Source organism: Furipterus horrens, unplaced genomic scaffold (genome assembly GCF_987537825.1).
Source record: "Furipterus horrens unplaced genomic scaffold, mFurHor1.1.pri manual_scaffold_7, whole genome shotgun sequence".
Taxonomy (NCBI): domain Eukaryota; kingdom Metazoa; phylum Chordata; class Mammalia; order Chiroptera; family Furipteridae; genus Furipterus; species Furipterus horrens.
Window position 1 is genome coordinate 51,907,838 of NW_028327177.1, and position 20,935 is coordinate 51,928,772.

Here is a 20,935-nt window from a genome sequence, read left to right on the forward strand (position 1 = left end):
GTTCTTTGATCGTTTTGATCACTCTTTTGATTACTGACAACCAAAATTTGTATAAAATTCAGCTTGTGCTTTCTGTATATGGTCTAATGTTATGTATCTATAAGATTCTCTAAAAGAGACAGGGCAGAGAGGGGTAATATTTGGGAAAATTATAGAAATGTAACAAATTAATAGCAAGAATGTCTTAGAGGTGATGAAAAAAATTGTGAGGACATATATTCATTTGGATTTCTCTAGAAAAATCATGATGAACAGGACTGGCCTAAAATAAAACAACCAACTAAGAATAGGTAGGAGAGGTAGTTGACAGCCATGGGCCAGGCACTGCATTAGACTCTGGAGAAACCTCAAGGAACATTAAATACAGGGTTCCTGTCTTCCCGAAGCTTCTAGTCTAACAGAGGAGTTTATCATGTGCAGCTTAAGTAATTGAAATATTGAGGAAGCACTGTTCTGGATAGAACCAAAATTCAACTTAAGTTTTGTCCCATTATTCTTGTAAAATTTATTCAGTGTTGCCAATATCCTTGACTTTTGGAGAAAAACTCTAGCAGGTCACTTGGCTTTTTGTTCATTCTCAAATAATACAGAAGTTCCCCTGGTTAACCCGAGTTACAGAAAAGTCTCATTTCAGCAATTAAAATGTCTAGTCCCATGACCTAGTCAAAAATTGACCTTGACTTAGTGACACCTCATTAGGTCTTCTCTGTGAGCCTGACTTTCTATAGCCAGGCTGACGAGCCCTTCTGCTCTCCAACTAATGCTCCTTCTGCATTTCACCAACTCCTGCCATGGTTGTAGTCTGTGTGTGTGTGTGTGTGTGTGTGTGTGTGTGTGTGTGTGTGTGTGTGTGTGTTGGTGCTTGTAAGAAGGAGAGGTAAGAGCATCAGCCCTTTCTTTTTTGGCCAGCTGACTCTCTGGATGATGGGCTGTTAGCTCCTCTGTCCTCCCAGACATTCTGGGATAGACCCCATACACAGTTGGCTTAGGCTTTCTGGGGCTGGTTCCTATCTACCAACTGCAGGGAACTTGCCTACAAGCTGCTCTCCACCTGGGCTGGACTTGTGGTTGGACGTATGTACCGCCCACCCTCAGTCCCCTGAAGGACAGTAGGGCCATGATATGGTGTGCAGCAGGTCTTTTTCTGGCCTTCTCTTCCTATTTCTGTAGTCTTTCTCTCTATCCTTCATCTGGTGGAGGGTGGGGTTCAGAGCTATAGAACTACTTTATAGGCTGCTTTCTCTGCACATCTTCCAGCAGTGGAGATGGAGGTAAGTTTCACACTGAGACCTGAATATTAGAGTCTCAGCTGGACCTAGAGAGAAAGAGTTCTGTGCTAAAATCCCTTATATTTCTTTTCTAGGTGCTGTCATAGCACTCAGCATGATGATTTCACTTACTTCTCAAATCTAATGAGGTAGGTACAATCAGACCAGAAAATGACCAGAAAAGAAAAGGAAAATGACTCCACATAGTTTAAATAACTTGCCCAAAGGCAGAAACTCAGTAATGAAGTCTGACCTCAAACCGAGGCCAGCCAGCTAGATTGTACATTTGTAATCTCAATGTCAGTGTCAGGAGGAAGAAACCTGGGGGGAAGAGGACAGACTCCTGAAAGATATTTAGGACAACCGAGCAAAGAAACTTAGAGTGAGAAATGCAATGACCCCCCACCCCCGCCACTGTCTTTACTTCCACAGGGTCTATGCAGCCCTGTGCACAGTTTACAACAGCCCCTTGTAGGATGGGCGGGGGCAGTGCCACTCTGCGCCGGCCCCATGGCAGCACCAGACCGCTGGAGATGTGACTGTAGCCGGGACATGAGCCCGCTTGTTCCCTCACTCTCAGTGAAAAGATTTTTGAAATGAATTCTGAATAGACAGCATTTTCTTTGTGCATTTGGTAAATAACACAGAACAAAGTTAACAAGTTACTGCGCTTCTGCACTCTGATTCTATGGAGAAAGGCAGGATGTTTTTAACAGAATATGACCTCTCTGGAATACTAGAGGTAAGGAGAAAACAATTATTGAGATAACTGAATATTTTACATCTTGGAAAGCATGGCTTTTAATAAAACTACATGAAGAGAGAAGATTTCCATATACTACACAAAAACCTGTGCCTCATAGAGTTTGGGAAGGTGCTATTCACATTGGTTTGGTATTGTTTAGTTTTGACTAAAAATCAGTGATTTCCTTGTGATAATTTTCATGTGCACATTTTTTTTCTCCTCTAGAAAATAATAAAATTTCTGAACGGGGCAGTGTGGAGAAATCCTAAGAGAAATAGCATAAGAGCATTTTGGAATATATCCCAGAAAAGATAACTTCCTACACATCTGTAGATTCACCAGGTAAAGGTAAGAACAAAAATATTGTAAAGAGAAGATTCAAGTTATTTCATTACATCACATTGGATTGAGTTTTGGGAGAAAAATACCTACCATTGATGTAGGCTGGATGAGAGGGGAGTTAGGAGGGCCCATCTTTTGCCCCTCCCTGTTTTAGAAATGGGCATGAGCATGGTAGCCCTGGGTCTCCTGTGACAATTGGTGGTCACCATAATGTTTCTAATGCCAGCTGAAGAGCTATAGAGAACATGTGCATGGGGTGGGGTACCTGACAGATTATGACATTCAGCAGGCATTTCTGCTAAAAAGTCAATGTGTTTATTAATACTGCAAACATTACTTGTGCAGTATGGAATTGCTTTTAGGTTTATATTTGCACTGATTCATTTTCTATTTAGGATTCTTTTAAAAATCTCTTTTATGGTGCTCAGATGAGAAGTACATCTGTTGCTTACATATAATAAGCATCAGATAGGAAGACATGTTGAATGCTGGAGCCGTTTGTTTGTCGCTATAGGAAACCTGTAACATATGCATGCTGTATGTCTCTTTACTGGAATAGAGGCACTGAGTAATCCAACTTAATGGTTCTTCCCTTGAACAATAAGATTTAAAAAAATTCCAGCTAATTTAGGTCACTGTAATGAACATCATTTAGAATTCTCAAATGGGTGCTTTGAATGAAGGTCAGAGGGACAAAGATTGCATTGATTACTATGGAGTATTTGGGATATTGGGTGAGTTTCTTAAGCAAAGCATAGCTAACACTTTTATGTGTTGGTAGGTCATATACACATAACATTAGTACTATAACAAGGTTGTCTTCCCAGTAGGCATAAAAATCAAGCTGTTGGTTCTCAGGATTGTGCTAGTTTCATGTCTCATAATTGTGGGTAAAGAATTACATATAACTCAAGTACAAGTTATATTGAAGCAAGCATTCCAATGGGGAAGAGCTTCTGATTTTTCAAACAATTGGTGAGATACATTTGTTACATAAGATTCGGAGCCTGGATCTTTCTAGTTTAGATACATTGCTATCAAATGAACTGAAATAGTCCCTTTATATCATGTTAGATTGAGCAGTCTATAGAAGTGATTCTTCTGTAAGCCATGTTCATTCAACTGAGATAAAAATTGTGACCTTCCTAATTAAATCATCCTAGACTAAATAAATTCAAAATTCCATACTGTTTTTCTTACTGAGTTTAAAACCAAACTTTTTAGATAAAATAGTGTATTTAGTTTGTGATTGTTCAAGTTATTATGCTATGGAAAAAGCTGTATTTGCAACATGAAATAAAAATTAAATTCAAAGATCCTTAACTTCTAAACAAAGTTTTTTTCTTTAAACATGTAAATTAAAATACAGCTATATATATACCTCACCCCATAAGAAATAAAGCCACTTGAGCAAGGCGTTTATGAATTTGGTGGTGACATGGGCGAGTGAAAGCCACTGCAGTTTCCTAAAACTGTTTACAGGTGATCACCAGCAGAGGGCAACGCAAAGCAATGAACTCAGAATTTCCAAATAGCTGGCTACAAATTTAAGTGAAAATATCTGTATGAAAGTAATATTTTTTAGACAACATCCGCCATTATAATCATAGATCTCTAAAACAATTTTCAAAGAGCCTCAAACACCGTATTCCATAAATAAGCATCTTACCATGAAAGTGTTGAAGTGTGAGGACAAATTTTCATTATGAAGGTTTTGAGGATGAATTTTCTTTCAAAATATTGAAGAAATCATAAATTCAGATTCATGGAACAATCCCTTACCAAACTCAGCATTTGAAGCAAAATAGAACTTAAAAAGTTTTACATTAAATACAAATTCCTTGATGCAAAACAATAAGAACATTGTTCTACTTGTTAATTTTTTCCTCCTAAGAATTACTACAACAAACATTTTAGGTCTTATAAAAAACACACACATAATGTTCTATATTTGACATACATTTTACATTGGCAGTCTGGAAATAAAAAGACATACTAGACTGGAAGAGAATCCCAAAGAAAGAAGATGGACAATTTTCTAAAAGCATATTATATTTTGTTACAGGTTTATTATAAATACCCCAGTTTAAATTTTTTCCTGTAATCTGAAAGTTAGCATTGAAGAGTATCACTTTTTATGGTCTAATTGGGATTACAGTACATTTTTTTCTTTTCAAAAGTTCATGAGCACATAACAAGTTGGAACTACTTTTAGATGCGAAGTGTCCCTCTAATGCCATTAGCTTTCTTAGGTTTACTTTCTAAATGACTTTGGCTCATATTGATTTGAGATATTTGACATATCAAGTATTGTTGTCTTCAAAGGTTTCCCAGGCAACAGCAACAATTCATCTAGTTCCAGTCAAAAGTGTCCTTGAACTCTCAGCTCACTTTACTTCCTGGTATGAGTAACATGTGCAGCAAAAAGAAAAACACCAAAGATATCATGTAATAGGCTAATGTGAATGGGCTGGTAAAAAAGTGGATGTATTTCACAAAAGTATTCACTTGGATGTTAGAACTTCCACTGGCTGCCTGCAGGTTTGCTTTTTCAAGCTCTCATTTTCATTTGGGGATTGGGGAAGGCCACAATCATACTGTATATTCTAGGTTTTTTTCACTTCTCATAGCTCCTGGGTAGATTTCTGAGAATACTGCCCCCAAAGTCATACCTTAAGTCACCCCCCAAACTCCAAGTACAGATTGCTGACCCACAAGGGAACGACCATCTCTGAATCTCCGAGTGGTGCCTTGGGATCCCAGCTGACTCCAACCCACTGACCTTGCCACAGATCTTTCTCCTGTAACCCATCATAGAGAGTTTTGTTCAACTGTTCTTATTTCTACACCCAAATAGTTCCTGAAGAGTAGAGAGGGAAGGAGAAATAGAAATCACTGATCCTGTGGTCTGTAAAAGGTTCTGTTTAGCATAGATTTCACTGTGTTTTGTTGAGAACAGAAGATTTTACCTCATCTAGGCAGACAGTGCAGTTAGAATATCATTTTTTACTTTTTGTCTTTACCTTGACTCTTGCCCTCACAACTGTTTGAATAATGACTGGATTGATTGACGGATAAGGCAATATAAGAATATAGTCAGCAAATCCCTCTAGTTGAACTCTTTAAATGGGACTAGATTGCTGTCTAAGTACAGGGCCTCTACAGAAGTCTTCCTACTGGCTCATCATTGAACTTCCAGTCTAGAGAGCTGCAACAATTAATTATTTGTCATGTAGACCCAACCACAAAGTCAGAGCTTACCACCTCTTCCCCTACCTCTAACTGTTCTTTTTTTTCTGTATTTGTTATACAGTGTTACCTCACTTATCACTGGTATTACGTTCCAGACCACCTTCCCCCCCAGCGATAGGTGAAAATCCAAGAAGTAGGAACTTTATATTTATTTTAGTATTTATATATATTTTAAGGCTTTGTAAACCCTTCCCACACACTTATAAACTGTTCCCAGTCCCTTATTAACCTTTCCACTCTCTTACTAACCTTTTCCACACTTTTATAAACACTACTATGTTCTTAAACATATTCTACACTCTTAAACCTACGTAACTTTAACAACATATGTATACAGTACCACAAAATCACGCGCTATAGCAAAAATTCCGGGATAAATAATTAAATGTAATATTTTAAAAAATCTCATAATACAGTGAGGCCACAGTAACTGAACCAAGATATAGAGAGGGACTACTATATTTTGTTTTATTCTATACACTCACTGGGACATGAATGACCATCCCATTGAAATGTGTCCAAGTAAGTATATATTTTTCCTTTCCTTTTTTAACTGTATTTTTTCCATTACCATTTATCCCTGCTATATCCTTTACCCCCCCCACCTTCCTCTTCCTCTCCCACAAGCACCACACTTTAAAAATCTCCTTTATGGATTTAAAAGAAATTTAAATAAGGATATGTATGTATTGTTTATATATACACATACAAATATGTGTGTGTGTGTATTTATGAAAACCTCTATCTATCATCTAATCAATAATTTCCTTAGCCATCAGCTCTTTTACTAGCTACAATTACCATTGTGATTTTCACTTTGAATAATCCTTGGCTTGTTAAAATTAATGTAGATAAATGTTGAAAATGTACTCTCAGGGTGTGAAATAACAGTAATCAGTTTGAATAAATATTTGCTGTTGTTTTCATAGAAGTTTAAATCCTTAAAAGAGAACTCTGACCAAAATAGGAATATAGCAGGATCAATGAAACAGGTGGCCTGAGTCATATCACTGGTTTTTAATTAAAACAATGCTGTGGATGTTGGCGTGGACTGGACTGCTGTACACAGGCAGTTTTAGAAATTCTTAAGCTGAAATGTAGCTGAGAAGTTCTTAATCATAATAAGCCTCTTGTGAATTTATAATATATCTGTGCATTGATGAGCATCAACGATATAGTTTTAGCATCTAAATCACATTTTAAAAAATTCCAAGAGGTATATGAATTCTCAGACAGGGACAGATATTCCTAGGTCAAAGTATTTTTGCACAAAGCTAATGTGTATAATAGAAAATCAGTCTTTCACTGTACAGCTTTGTTATCATGTTTCAATAACTGAATGAATATTATGAATTAATAAGCATAACGTTTATGTTAGCTAAAGACTAATCTAAGCTCTGCATTCATTGATGGGAACCTTAAGCAAATGTTTCTTTTCATCAGCTTGCTCAAAAGGCATAAACATAATTATGGTTCTGAGGAAATATGTATCAAATAGTTAAAATAGTAACTGGGTCTGGAATAGGTAACTACAAATTATGAGATTATGTTTTTTTGAGTACTTGTTAAGACTGAAAAAATTGGTTTTTAAAATAAATATGAATATACTTATATTTTGTATCTCACAGAAATTATTCTAAACATTAATACATTGTTTTAGTTTTGTTTTATTTTTCATTTTATTCTGTTTAAAAATGAAACATAAGTTGACATTCATATCTTGATAGAAAAAAGAAAACTTACAGAAATATAGGATGAGTAAATTTTAAAGTTCTTAAAATACTAAATAAGACACTAAGTGAGCTTTGCATGCCATCTTTCCCCACAACCCTGCTTGGTCTCTTTTGCTATGGTGAGTTCATGGAAACAGAATGATGAGTTTTATGGATAACAACTTGTTTCATCTTCTCTTCTCCCTTCCTCTGCATCCATCACATCACCTGCTCTTTATATCCTAAATGTTAAGATGCTATAAAACAAGAGAAGGAATAACAGAAATATTTGCTTCCTGGGCTTGCAAATACTTTAATTCCTTTCATTTCTGAAGTTCCTATTATTTATTCTTTCAACAAATATCTGAACACTTTTATGTGTCAGGCATTGATTTCATGTGTATGTGTTATTTCTTTTAAGTCTCTCAAGAGCCTGTTGAGGTTGTTATTATCTCTGTTGTACATGTGATGAAACTGAGACTTTCAGAAAAATCAGGAAAACTTTTCAAAATCATAAAACTAGTAAGTACTGGATTTGGGATTTAAATCACAAACCGTGGCTTTCCTCACTAGTGTTTCAGAAGAAGACCCATCTCTAGGAGATTATGCTTTAGTACTACCATTTCAAAACCTTAATTTAGAAATAATTTCAAACTCAGAAAAAGTTGTAAGTACAAAAGTCATAAGTATAAAGAATTTCTGAATACCCTTCATCAAGATTTTCCCATCGTTAGCATTTTACTAAATTTGCTTTCTGTCTCTTTCTGTGTTTATATGTATTCATGTTATTTATGAGAACACACACAAATGCACACTCACATATATATCACATATTTTGCATATTATTTTTCATGAAACATTTATGTAAGGTATTGTGATAAGATCTAAACATGATGCCCATTTTACACTAAATACCAGAGTAATATTCCTAAACACATGCATGGTATCTTACCTTTCTACAATGCAAGACAAAATCATGAAATTAACAGTGATACAATCTACAGACTTTATTCAAATTTTGCCAGTTATCAAAATACTGTCCATTACAGAAAAAAAATTGTCCAGAATCCAATCCAGGATTATGTATTATGTTTAATTGTCTTTAGTCTCTTTTAATCAGGAACATTTTCTCAGTCTTTATCTCTCCTAAACCTGACATGTTTGAAGAGTATAGGCCAGTTATTTTATGAAATGTACTTCAATTTGAGTTTGTCTGATGTTTCCTCATGATTGGATTCATATTATCCATTTTTGGCAGAAACATCATGGGAGTGATGTTGTGTTCTTCTCAGTTTATTATGTCAGCCATGGATATTTACTTGCCTCATTACTGGTTTGTTCACTTGGGTAAGGTGATATCCGTCAAAGTTATTTATAGCAAAGTTACTATTTTTTTTTGAGTATTAAAACCTCATGGTGATTTTTATGTCACTAGTTCTAAAATCTACTGATGATTCTTGCCTGTATCAGTTATTAGTCTGATAGCTGCCAAATGGTGACACTTACCTCTTTTGAACTTTTTTTTAAAGAGTGATTTACTATTAGTCCAGAGAAACACAGTATCTCTAGTATTTAGTCTCTAGTCATGTGTTTAGCTGTATTATTAGTCTAGGACTACATGCAATGCCTTACAATACTTATCTCATTAGCTCTTCACCACATCTCCATTAAGTAGACATTATTGCACCCACATTTTTATAAATGAGGAATCTGAATAGCAAAAAAAAAGTTGGCAATATTTTCAGAAAAGTTATATTAAAAATTAGTCTTTAAAATATCATTGGGTGTTCACAGTAAGATATAGAGTGAGGTATAAAAAGTACAAAAAATAAGTTTAAAAAAACCCAGAAGGAATCATGGAGAACATCGTGGCATGATTTTCAAACTTTGAAAGTAGAGACCAGGGAAAGAGATGAGACTCCATCTTACCAACATGTGTATTAGGTGAGGTAGTGAGTGAAAATCTGAAATTTTATTATCATTGCCCAGCATGGAGAGAAGACTTAAAGGTCATACAAATGCCAAAAGAAAGGTGTGGACAACTCCTGAAACTTGACTTCACTGTTTTTCTGGGCTGAAAGGAAAGACGGCAAGATTGGAGCCAACAAAAATTAATCTTATCTTGGCAAATAATATATATTTAGCAGGTTGGAAGACAAACATGAAAAGAGATATAATTATTTAGGCAGCAGGAGGCTGAAGAAATCAAAATCCCCAGATGAAGTCCTTTTCCCCTCTCTGTAGAAACATAACTCAGCATCTCAACTGGTGCATTTTCCTGTATTAATTTTCCAATGATGAGGAAGGTACTAGGATAAAGCCTGACATGGATAAGTGAATGCCTGTAGTGGACTGTGTATCCTGTGGGTCTACCGAGCTGGCAGATTCATGCAGTGTGCCTTTCAGGCTGTATACTGAACGCTGATCCCAGACTATTAAATGCAGAGCCCTAGATCACCAGTCACACATACCCAACACTTGGGGGACAATTCTTTCAACCCCTTCCTAATGCTGTTGAGTCAAACAACATTACTAGAATAGGAAATAGCCACCTATGAAACCGAAACTCTGAGGAGTGGATAAACAGGTGTCAGAGATGGGGGGGGGCACATGATAAGTAAAGGAGAATTTATCCAAGCTATCTTAAAAAGACAAAGCCTTTTAAAAAGTTCGGCTAAATAGATGTACAATGAAAAAAAGGTTGTGATGACCAAGCAAAACATTACAAAAATGAGAAAAGAGAATGAGTTAGGATGGGAAGGAAATACAAGAGGAGTAAAATGGAGTATATATAGCATGTAACATGTTATATTTCTGAAATGCATTCTGGAAGACTTCTGGGCAGGTATTGTGGGTTGTACACATATGTCTACTTCAGCTTCTTCTCAAGTCCCGATAGAAATAATAAGATTTTTTTCTTTTAATCTGGAAAGTAGGATATTGGATGGATGAAAGGTAAGTAATGTAATAGGCTCCCCCCAAAACTAAATTCTAATACAGTAGGTGAAAAGACCCCCCAAAGGCAGAGACATCAGGAGTACTTGGTACTGTAAGAAGTAGAGAGAAGAACAGCTAAAATGAGGGGGACCTGACTGCAAGTCCATATAAATAGGATGGGGTCTGCAGTATTCATTCTCTTATTCCCTCTGTGTAGCCTGGAGACTAGCTCCTCACTGTGTCAGAGGACAGTTTATTTTTCGGAGTTGTTAATACTAGAGGATCTCTCTACTGAAGGGCCAAAGTCACATCTGAGTTTATACTCACTGAAATCAAGTGAATATTTACATTTTGGAGGCTGAGCCTCCCATCCCCACTATTGCCCCTCACTAAGCTCCTAAAACACTAGCAGCCAGGCCTTTAACATTCAGAAAAATATTTTTACAAAATTTTCCCTAGGACTTGGACCAGTCAGAGAAGAAAGATCCTGAAGATACTGTCAATGAACGACTAGCTCACAGATAGCAGCCTGATTCTCATACTCAGGGCCCCATCAGCTCTCTCATCTCTTAAGTACTGGCAGCTAACTAAGGTGGATCAGAGACAAGGAAAGTGTCTATGAATAAGTGGCAAATAGAGCAAACATCTTGGAGAAAATGAAAATAATAAAGAGGAAGAAAACTTTAAAAAAGACTGTTACTAATATTTCCAAAGAGATAAAATCATAAAACAAGACATTTGGAGAACAAATGAAGTCTTGAAAATAAAAAAGAAAGAAAACATTATAGCAAAATAAAAACTCATGGCAGAGAAGTGAAACAGAGGGAGAGTTGGAGTGAAATATTATGGTCTTAATCAATTATGGTTGCATTATCTTGTTTTTTTTTATATTTTACAAAACAAACAAACAAACAAACAAAAAATAACATTTAACCATGGGAACATATCATCAAGCCTTTTCCCAGGGTCTCGGAGTGACTTTTGTGAGGAGACTTGAAGCTTAAGCTTCAAAGCTTTCAGTAAATCCATCTCTGGTAGTAATTCATGGTAACAGCTAACACTCGTGTGTGTAAGGTACTCTCTAAGCATTTATCTCTATGAACTTGTAACCCTCACAACTCTGTGTGGTGGCTAATGTTGTTGATCAAAATTTACATACAAGGAAACAGAAGCAAAAATTGATTAGTTAACTAGACCAATGTTTTAAAGCCATGAGTGGTGTAGTGGACATTTAATATTGTCCAGGTACGGAATCAATGCTCTTAGCCACTGTTGTATTTTTTTTCTCCAGGAAAACAAAAAATGGGTAAATAGAGAAACTAATTTAGTTGCTGCATATTTCAATTTTGCATGACCATATTAGTGGTCGTAGTATGACCATTCACATTGGGAAAATTATTATAAAGTTATCTTGGAGGATGGCAGTGAGATTGTGCATGTTCTGGGTGTGAGAGAAGAAAGGAGAGTGGAATATTAAACCCAAAGTGGAATTTTTATAGTTAATGAATGAAACTAAAATGAATTCAAGCATTTTTTTTTAAGTATAAGGGTACAAACAGCTAACTAGAAAAAGGAAAAGTGGCAGCGTATGTGGAGGGGAAAGAGTGAAAACAAGTCACTTAAAAAAATAAAATCTTTTCTGACTTCCTACATTATGTATACATGTACTTTTGACATAAATAAAAATAATTTAAAATTTTTTAATAAAATAAAAACACTTAAAGGGGCCATTATTCAATGAAACATGATATTAATCAAGTTGATTAACAAATATATGTGATTAATTTGATAAAAACAAAATATGGTATTAAAACAAACTGAAGACTTCCAGCCAAGATGGAGGCATAGACTGACACGCTCTGTCTCCCTCCACAACTAAGAAGGATTACAGCTAATGCAAAACTAAAAATAATAAGTTCCTGAAAATAAAGCTACATGGAAGTCCAACGTATGCAGTCATAAACAAGTGGTGCTCATCCGGACGGGTAGGAAGTGCGAGCTCGCAGCTGAGAAAGATCGAACTGTGCTGGAGGTGGCAGCCGCAGCGGTGAACGGCAGGACCTGGTGAGCAGACGCCTGTATTTGGGGGGAGGAGAGAGGCGCCTGGGGGCCGTCGTGGCTGCAGACCAAATCCTTCGGCTTGTAATTCCAACAGCGGAGAGGACAGACCCTGTTGGGAGGCGGCCCTGTTCGCCAGTGGAGAGTAACAGAGGGAATCCATCATGGACCCCCGCCCCCACGCAAAGCACCGCAGGGTGGTGAGAAAGGTTGCCAGGTTGTGAGGAGCAAACGGGGCTCCACCCAATATGGCATAGGAGGTGTGACAGCGCCCCGCCCAAGAAGGAAAGATAAACAAAATGGTCAGAATGGCAGAATTAATGATTGAAATACCAATCACACAGCTAACAAAAAGAAAAACAAAAAAAAAAAAAAACCCAAAACAAATAAAACTCTTGACCAAGGAACAAATAGTGAATCTTTCGGAAGCTCAGTTTAGAGCCATAGTTACAAGGCAGCTTACAGACCTAACAGTGGGGCTGAATCAAGACTGGGAAGGAAAAGAGGCTAGCCCTGCTGAAATGAACAAAAATACATACAAGGCAAGTGATGAGGAAGGGAAAGCCATGGATCAAATCAACAAATCAGAACATAGGGAGGGAACAAACAGTCAACCAGTGCAGAAAGAGGAAACGAAGAGTGAGGAATATGATGAGAGGCTCAGAAACCTCTGGGATAGCTATAAGAGAACAAACATTCAGGTTACTGGGTTGCCAGAGGGTGAAGAAGAAGAATTAGAAATTATGTGAAAAAACAATGAAGCAGAACTTCCCTAACTTGGGGAAGGAGGTGAACTTACAGGTCCAAGAAGCACAGAGAGTTCCTGATAGACTGGACCTAGGGAGGACCACACCAAGACACATTATCATCAAAATGTCAAAAATTAAAGATAAAGAGAGAATCTTAAAAGCAGCAAGAGAGAAGAGAAGAATCATGTACAAAGGGATCCCAATTAGACTATCAGCAGATTTCTCAAAGGAGACTTTACAGGCAAGAAGGGACTGGCAAGAAATATTCAAAGTAATGAAAACAAAAACCTACAACCACGATTACTCTATCCAGTGAAGCTCTCATTCAGGATAGAAGGGCAGAGAAAGTGTTTCCAGAACAAAGTAAGACTGAAAGAGTTTGTTAGGTCCAAACCACTGTTATATGAGATGTTAAAGGGACTTGTTTAGAAGAAGGAGGATCAAGACAATGAAGATTAAAATGAAAACTATATTACAACAATCAACAGCAGAAGCTAGGGAACTGAGGCAAGGGCAAACTAAGTAGGCAACGAGAAGGGAAAAAGAATTATAGGTAAGGGGAACATATTGGGGGAAGGTCAGTGGGGAGGAGGCAAGGGAAGAGGGAGGGAGATGGTGCAGGAATTGGGAAGCATAGTAGGAGGGAGTGGAGTGGACAGGAAGATGTTGAAAAGAACTATATGCAGGACCAATGGTCATGGACTAAGGGGGGAGACAACTGGAGGGGGGGCAGGGGGGAAGGAAATTGGGACTACTGTAACAGCATAATCAATAATAAAAAATTTAAAAAAACAAATAAAAACAAACCGAAGACCTAAAAATACCCTAAAGAACTAATAAATGCATTAGAATAATCACGAGCCAGAAGAGCAATTTATTTAAAAACCAGGTCAGTAACAGAGAAGGTATTTGAAACCATTCCTTTGAACGCAGAAGGAAAAGGGTGACAATAGCAATAAAATAAAAACTAGAAAGCAGATAATGCTGGTACAAAATAGGGATAATCTACCCAAAAAATATAATAAAGAAAAAATTTTACAACAAAGAGGACTAATGTAAATGTAAAATAAAATTATGCTGGCATCAGATTTCTTCATAGCATGATTCAAGGAAAAGCAAATGAAAAGTTTTAAGGGAAAACAAAATTCAAGAATTAAAATACTTAGCCAAATTGCCTTATTATAACTAATAAGCATTTTTAAAGTTTCATAAACTAGGCAAATTAGTTCATTTAAGCTGTTCATGAAGAAAATATTTCATGATAAAGGTCAGCCATTCAAGCTGGAGTGAAGGGATGAGAGCTGCACATCCAATTCCTTTAAAAACAGAACAAAGATGAACACACTGTGAAACTCCGCAGAATGAAACAGAGATGCTTTAAACTCAGCTCAACATAATAATATTATTAATAAAATGGAGAGGAGAGAAGAGAGGAGAGGAGAAGGTAAGAGGAAAAGTAAGGGAGAGAATTCTCCATTGTCTGTAACAAGGTGATAATAGGTCCTGTTCAAAACTGAATTCCACATTAGGTATTTTGGTTAGAAGGCAATTGCAGTTTTTTAGAGAATACTGTCACTCCAGGCCCACTCATACGCAAGGACAGGTTTGGCTAAGAGCCAGGTAGGTCTGAAATGACCACTGCACTTAACACCGTTTTCTGTGATTGAATACCAATCAGCATGTAGATCTTTTTCATCTCATAGGATGGGTTCTTCTCATGGACCACACAGTCATCTCTCTAATAGTAATTTGGCTTATAGAGACTGACTGTGTGATATTACTATGCCTGAGCCACACTTCAGCTCTCCTCAAGAGATTCTGGGCTCTCCCCTAGAAGTCTCCAGTGCTCCTTTGCTGCCTCACTTCCTGCCTGAAATGTTACCTTGATCACCAGTGAAACCAGAAAACTCCATCCCATTACCACTAGCTCTTCCCACTCACTGTCTCTTGTCCCTGTTTTTCAAAGCACTTATCATTCTCTAATATAACATACATGTTTTGATAATCCTCTTTATTTGCTCAATAAGTTTGTGTCTCCTCTGTTCACTGCTCTGGCTCAGCCCTTAGAACATACTTGGCACATATTAGGTACTCAGTGAATTGTTGTTTTATAAAAGTAAAGGGGAAGTGGTGGTGGTGCCTCTCACACATCAGAAAAATTCAGTCCTGCTCTGGCCCAGCCAGGATACTCTGTGACATGCATAGTTAGAAACTTGCTCTGATAGCATTTTCAAATGAAAGACTTTCCTGGTGCCTCAGTTTATGGTTTCTGCCCTTCTTGCAATATGTTTCAGGAAATGTTCTCCTCTCCATGTTCATTCTTCACTCTTGTGTCATGAATCAGTGCCTCTGCTCTATTGCTGCAGTTTTTCTTCCCTTCAATTGATCATCATGTTAATTTTCAAAAGCCAACAGTTAATACTTAGCACATAGGACTAGTTTTAAGGAAGGTACATTCTTTATCCACTTAGCAAGTGTTTTCTAGACCCTTTGCTTATTATTTCTTTTTCTTGTTGGAGGGGAAAAAAAGCATGTGAGTGGGACATACAGTGAAGAGTAGAGACAGTATAACAAGTGCTGAGTTGCGCTCAGTGCTCCTTTTGTGACAGGAATTAAATTATTAAATGTAAAATTAGTTTTCTGACTTCCCTTTCCCCATTATTTGAAGAAGGTGGGTCTTAGAGGACTAACCTTTGTCTAACAGTGCTTCATGACCATAGGAATTTAATTTTGTAAAATTCTGGTAAGTGAAACAGTAAAGGGAAAGAAAAGATACAAGAGGGAACTAGGAGTTTGAAAAGAATGTGTGAGATGGTTGGAGCAGTTTTCATGAGATCTGAGATCTTTGGAGAAATGACTAAAGAAAATTTTGAAGACAGTTTTCCTGTACGTTTTGAGACCTGCTCCATACCCCACCCCCTTCCTGATCTACATGGTAAATTTTTTCTAGAATTATTTTTAAGTTTCAAGAAAATTGGAGGAATGAAAGTCAATTTATAGCAAGACCCCAAACCTAAATACCCACAAAAGAACAATTAGGTAGGTAAAATGAACAGGAATTACTGAGGGAATGGCTGCAGGGTATGTAAGATGATGTCGTTATGTCCAGTGACGCCCTTTGCTGAGACTGAAGGAGAAAAGTGGTAGGTTTGGGACATTATGGTGGAGAACACACCAGACATTAATGGATGTTGTGAAGGTTTATGAGTGAAAAAATAATATTATAGTGATTACATTTGGATTATTTTGGAGTGAGGTCAGACAGGGTTACACACATATATGTTTGTAGATATGTGCATTAGACAAGAACTATTAATGGTTTTGTGAATTTTTTCACTTGCCTTAAATATGTAAAATTAATACCCTCTTGAATGTGATTTTGTTTTGTCCTGGAATATCAGTATTTTCTGGAGGAACACATCTGTACTTTCATGTGGTAAGTTAGTAGAAAATAGGATTTATAAATTGAAATGCATTTTGAGGCAACTTTCTCAGGATGGTGATGCTGTTCCACAAGACTTGCCTCCTGTCTGCCTTTACCTGTCCTCTCATAGAGTCAGAGTTCTCAGGCACAGCTTAGGCAGCTTTGGCCATGTTTTCCAAAAACAACAGAGAAGGGTACATTATTCTTAACATCTGCTAGTCCTGAGTTGATTGAATCAATTTTAATAAATGTCTGTGTTACACAGAAAGCTGGCCTTGGGAGTGAAAAGAAAGTGCAGTTTTGGGGCCTTGGGGAAGGCCTACTGCCTGCTTAGAACTTTAGGCACCTAAAACCAGTTGCACGCTAGATTTGTATCTGCCATATTAAGTCCATTGATTCTGCATTAGAATTGTTTCCTCTCTATTAAGGCAATATCCAATCTATTTTTAAGCTCTGAGAGGCATCTCTCTTGCTACCCTCCAGCCACATGCTATACTTTGCCAGCATAGTGACCCCTCATGACAATTTCACCTTTACCACATGCTCACCCCCATCATGACTCCCATCACCATCAATACCACTACCACCACCCAGTTCACCACCACTCCTCACTTCACCTCCTCCAACACTATCAGCACCACCACCCACTTCACCATCTCCTTTACCACCACCACCACCACCACCCACTTCATAACCTCCGTTACCACCACCACCACAGCTAAAAACCCCATAAGCATCAGCAGCTATTTGTCGTAACTACATCTTACTAGGTCTTGTGCTAAGTTTCTTACATACACATTCTTCAAAGCTAACATAAACCTTCTAAGGTATGCTTAATTCAGTTGTACCCTCAACACCAAGCATAGAGTTTGGCCCATGTAAGATCCTCAATAACAAGGTGTTGGGTACATTTTAATTTTGCAGATGAGGAAATCATGGCTCAGAGAAGTAATTAATTTTCTGTATTCAAACAGTCTTTGATGGATCCAGAATTCAAACTGACATGTGGTCTCTTGCTTTTTCCTACCACTACCTAAACTGTACAATTTCCATACATTTGCTTCTACCTTCCCTCCTTTGGAATGCTCATCCTTTTTTCTGTCAATCAAAATCCTCCCCAGACATTCCCATTCTTCAAGCTATAGTTCTACTTATTCCCTAGGGTTTTTCAAATTTTACCATTTGGAATTGATTCTTCTTCCTTTCATGATTCCATGGCCATTTTATTTCACTTCTGTTAGATCAGTAAAAATGTCTGTGTTTTGTTTACCAATGTCTGTGTTTGTATCCCTCATTAGCATGTAGCAATATAGGCAATGGGTGTTTTACAGCTCTTTCAAACTCTCACCTCTTGTTTAGCAGAGTGATTTGCATTCTTGGTGTTAAGGAAATATTTATGAAATCAGGAGACTGTGAGAAGGCTCAGAGAGAAGGTTTTGGCCAACAGGAGGGGACCCTGACACCTGCTGGGAGAGAAAGGAAGCAGCAAGGGCCAGCTGGACAGGGAGAGCACCAAAGACAAACTTTGAGTAGTTTACAATAGGCAAAAGGCTGGTCCTGGGTACACACATCTTTTATAAATAAAACTGTTTTATTCATGGTGAACCAGAGAGAGGAAGAAACAACAGGTGCTAAAGATGAATAGACTGTTGTTAGCCCATTTATTGATTGGAAACCAATCCTAGATTTTTCTTCTTCCTGTTCTATCAAGTGGCCTTTTTCCAAATGTAATTTTTACTTTTTAGTACTGTCTGCACCTGTGGCCTTTGGACCTAATGTTTATGACAGATGGGGCAGGCTGTGCCTGCACCATTTAGTGGTTAGCTTTCCTTCTGTAGCACTCCATGCCACTGTCGGCTGTGGCTTGGGCCCAGTGGGCATATGTGTTGGGAAAGGGCCATGTCTGCATCCATTTTTCAGCTGCTGTCCTTGTAGTCTAGTGCTCCTAAGTTGGGTCCACTTATTACCGTTCATTTCTCTTTCTTGCCAGGTCATTGTCCCTCAAAATATAGTGCTCAATTGCAAGCAAATCAATGGGGGTGGGGGCATTTATCTCCAATGTCAGAATTTGACGCATTTCTTCTACTTTTTGAAACTGTTTATAGCTTTTAAGACATTTCCTGGTTATTTTTTGTTCTTCCTTTTAATGAAGGTCTAAATACACCCAGTACACTGACATATAGGAGGGGAGCCCTCTTCTTCTATCTTGAAAGAGAAAGTGATATGCATGTAAATAGTGCACTTTCTTCGGTCTTGAAAGAAAAAGTGATATGCATGTAAATAGTGCACTTTGGAATTTCTTAGGGAGAATCACATGCTGGCTTTTTTTGCTTTCCTTCCTAACAGATTAAAGAGTGAGATTTTAGATCACAAAGAAAATGTTTGCCTAGTGGGAAAAGAGAGAGTAATGAAGAGAGGTGTCACACCTTGAAGTTGTGTTAACCCGAAGAAGTAGATTGGATGTCTGAGTCTAAACAATACCCACCTCCTTCATCCTTCTTCTCTGGAAAAATCATGCTTGCAGTTGTTTTTTTTTCTAGAGTGGCAGTTACCATTTTGTACCTGTCTCTAGCCACCAGAAGAGAAAAACCTATTTGGACAAGAGATGAAAGTGGAAAAATACATCTGTCTATATATTACTGCCACAAGAGGGTGGGTGCACAACCACTTTGACATCTTTCCTGGGTGGCCTCCTCACCCTGTGTGTGCACATGTTCTTGAGGGGCAGAAGAAGGAGCACTCTGGGACCAATAGGTTTTCATTCCCACTCTGCCACTTTCTAGATGCAAGACTCAGAACAACTTTGCCTCTCCATGCCTAAGATGGAAGGAGTTAATTTACATAAAACACATAACAAGAGTTCAAAGCCCTTAGGGAGGACTTTGATGGCAACAGTTTTTGCATGGATGTGTGTTGATGGGACCAGAGATGATAAGGGTAGTTTATTCCTGCATCCTTGATTTCTCCTTTTTTTAAACATCATTAGTGTTACATCATTCAGAAGATTTTATCCAGTCTGTTTCTAGAATATGTCCATCACCTGTTCAAGAGAAAAAATGAACTTTCCTACAAAGGTATTATGAAAGATTCCTCACTGGGCTCTATCATCTCATTTTTTTCCCCTTTCCCTACATTCACCACACTTACAAGAGTGCTCCTAACAGAAGCACTGCTCCTTTGGTTGGATTGCTCCTCCTTCCTCCTCAGTCAATACTGGCACTCTCTGCTGAGGCCTTTGGAGCCTGTACCACCGGGCCCTGGTCTTTATCTTAATCTCATCTGTAGCTCTCCTGGCTTCCTCTGTACTTTCCAGCCTTTAAGTCTTCTTCCTGGTCTTCCAGTCTCATGCTTTGTTGGGGTCTTGGTCTTTACATCTTCCTCTACCTTTTCTAAGACACTCAGCACCCAGCACTGATAACTCCTTCATATCCTCTAGGTTTTTGTTCAGAGCCATCTTTTGAGAAAGGCCTTCTCTGGCTTGCCAGTCTAAGTAGATCTCCCCTTTCTTTTCTCTCTTACTCCCTGACATCTTTTCTCTAAAACATCAACTCCTACAGTTAGTTGTGCTATAGTTCGTTGTGTAAAATAACCCAATAAACACCACAGGGCTTATGGAAGAAGGGGGTCAGGGCACAATACTCAAAACTTCATCAATGGCACATTAAACAAAAAGAAACTGAATAAAAATGCTAGCGTGCTTGTGCACATGTTAGGTGGTTAAGCTACATACGTAAACTTTATGATAGTGATAACACTTTACCATCCAGAGCTCTGGTGTTTGCTTGAGGAAGTTGGGTTGGAATTCTGGAGCTTGTGTGTTATTGTTAAGTGGAGGAAGAAGGTTGTTGACTTGGAAGAAAGTTGTAATGTTAGATCTGGGTGGGTGGCTCATAACACAGGCTGAGGGACCTTGTAGGTATTCAAGGTGTGCCAATGTTGTGTTTCCATTTTCCTAGTTGGTTTGGCTCAGCTGTGTGCAGTTTTTCTGTGTTCATTCAGTGTTTCTTGCAGATAATATCACACATAAGCAAAACAAAATTTGCCTTATGCTCAGATTGCTCCCAAATATATCATGTTGGAACAAACCCATATTGTCAAAACAAGTGTTGTAGCAAAACAGACTATACCTGTAGTGATTATATTTATTTGAATTGTTTCATCTGTCTCACCCACAAATATATTCCCTTCTTGAAGGCAGACCCTGTGCTTTGTCACTGTTATATACCCTAGAGCACTGCCTGGCTAGGGAGGTGCCAATAACTGTATGTTAAGTAAATATGTAAATATGTGTTTTTTGGTGTTGTTTAAGCTAATTAAAAACAGTAAGTTATTTTTTAGTCACTGGTAATGCCACTTTTACTTAAAACTTCAGAAGGCATCTATGTTCACAAAGTTGTGTCTATTTTTTTTTTTTTTAGGATTATGTTAAATATTTTAAGTTGTTAAAG

The 20,935-nt window shown here is 37.7% G+C and overlaps 1 long non-coding RNA gene across 1 annotated transcript in view; it reads left to right on the forward strand.

Moving 5' to 3' along the window:
- Window positions 1-1,965: 1,965 nt before the first annotated feature.
- The window catches only part of LOC150004451 (uncharacterized), an 84,119-nt gene continuing 65,149 nt past the window's right edge, over window positions 1,966-20,935 (forward strand). Inside the window, exons 1-2 of the long non-coding RNA XR_016512293.1 lie at window positions 1,966-2,010; window positions 2,239-2,361. This is a non-coding gene — a long non-coding RNA (uncharacterized LOC150004451). The remainder of the gene's footprint in view (window positions 2,011-2,238; window positions 2,362-20,935) is intronic.